This window comes from Octopus bimaculoides, chromosome 22, assembly GCF_046866305.1.
Source record: "Octopus bimaculoides isolate indiv1 chromosome 22, ASM4686630v1, whole genome shotgun sequence".
In the NCBI taxonomy this organism is placed as follows: domain Eukaryota; kingdom Metazoa; phylum Mollusca; class Cephalopoda; order Octopoda; family Octopodidae; genus Octopus; species Octopus bimaculoides.
Genome location: NC_142949.1, coordinates 27,551,977 through 27,554,476, shown reverse-complemented (window position 1 = coordinate 27,554,476; position 2,500 = coordinate 27,551,977).

Sequence of the window (2,500 nt, the reverse complement as noted above, 5' to 3'; positions counted from 1 at the left end):
TGTGTGTGTGTGTGTGACGTTGCGCCTGTGTTTGGTCCCCCCACAATCACCTTGACAACCGTAGTCGGTGTGGTTACGTAGCATAGCGTTTCGGCAAAAGAGACCGATAGAATAAGTACCAGGCTTTAAAAGAAAGTACTGGCTTCTATCCTTTCGAATAGAACCTCTTGAAGGCGGTGCCCCAGCATGGCCGCAGCCTAATGACTGGAAAATGTAGAAGATAAAAGATCATACATATTCCGCCTTTGAGTTATATTTTAGTTTCAAATTTTGGCACAAGGCCAGCAATTTCGGGCAGGGCGACGATCTTCGCCTCACTCTCGTATATTTTGTGTTTTTAAACACATAAAGAGATTTTCTCTCAGACAAAACTCGCAGCATCGTACCTTTCAATAGTGCACCTACATCTAGTTTAATACATAGATGTCAATTCTGAGTTACAGTTATTCTTCTAATACGAAGAGTTCTATTATTTATAAACGTTATAAATTTACTGAACATGAGTATACATGCAGAAATACTGACACAAGCTCACTAAATCAGTCAAGTAATGCTGAAGATATTATATACGAAGCGGGGGTTAACTCCACTAAACCAAACTTTAATGTAATCTCTCACTAAAAGACCTTCATAATTTGACTAGTTTGGTATTTATTGACAGACCGAAATTGAACACCGCCATTAGACTAAACAGCTTTACGCTTAACTTTCACCTGTTCTTCGCATCTATACTTCACGTTTCCACATAACCAAACGATGTTTCCCACATAACCAAAGCATAAATAAAACCATTTTATGCGATGTGTTAACAATTGTAATCATGTGTTGCATGTAGAGGCATTTTTATAATCATTTACTTATTTCAGTCGTTACACTGGGACCATGTTGAGCAGAGCGTTGTAGAGTTTTAGTCAAAAGAATCGACCCTCAGTACTTTTGAGGTTTTTAAAGCCTGGTACTTATTGTATCGGTCTCTTATGTCGAGCTGCTAAGCTATGGGGTTGTAAACAAACCGACGTCTTTTGTCAAGTGGTGGTGGGGTCAAACACAGAAACAAAGACACACACATACACACACATACACACACATATACACATATATGTATATATATATATATATATATATATATATATATATATATATATATATATTCTTTTATTCTTTTACTTGTTTCAGTCATTTGACAGCGGTCATGCTGGAGCACCGTCTGTAGTCGAGCAAATCGACCCCAGGACTTATTCTTTGTAAGCCTAGTACTTATTCTATAGTTCTCTTTTGCGGAACCCCTAGGTTTCGGGGACGTAAACACACAAACGTCGGTCGTCAAGCAATGGTGAGAGGGACAAACACAGACACACACATAAACATACATATACATACATACATACATACACACACATATATATATATATATATATATACATACATACATACATACATACATACATACATATATATATATATATATATATATATATATATATATATATATATATATATATATATATATATATGACGAGATTCAGTTTCCGTCGACCAAATCCACACACAAGGCCTTGGTCGCCCAAGGCTACAGTAGAAGGCACTTGCCCAAGGTGCCATGCAGTGGAACTGAACCTGAAACCAGCTTCTTACCACACAACTATGCATATATATATATATATATATATATATATACATAAAGAGAGAGAGAAAGGGAGAGATGGATAGATAGATAGACAGATACATACATACATACATACATACATACATGCATGCATACATAAATACATACACGCACATAAACATACAGACTTATACATATATAACCATAGATAGATAGATAGAGAGAGAGAGGGGGGGGGAGGGAGATAGATATGCGAAAACGGGAATTGAAAGGGAGAGATAGAGCAAGTCACAAGGGGTGTGGAGAGAGAAAGGGAATAGGGAGCTGATAGGGTATGTTTAAGGGAGTGAAGTGTAAACTAATTTATCCTCCTTAGTTTATATTATGAGTTTACCATGTAAATATATTACTGTTTCGTTAATCAATTCCACCAATAGAAACACTAGTCTTTAATCAAAAAATGCTTCCATTCCACCTTGCTGCTCCACTTGACGCAGCCACGATTCAGTGGGAAAGCCTCCACTAGGTTGCTCAACGCACTAGAAATAGCATCCATAGATATCTGAAATGAAACACTACTGGCTTTAAAATAAGCGATATAGGTTATCATCTTCACTACAAAAGGCTTACGAATACGTAAGAAATTGAGGCTAGTAAACTACTATATTATACCAGTTGTTCTCTACAGGGTAGAAACTTAGATAATGTTCAGAGTTATCGACATGAAATACAAGCCTTTGGAGTGTGGATTTCTTTTCACATGGTGTCATTTAAGGAAGAATTAAAATCGACAACTTATAGTGTTTATACATTTAGTATGATACACAGAGGGTGATTTTAATTTAATGCTTTTACTGTTGCGTCCACCGAATTTTATACAACCTGATGAGTTTC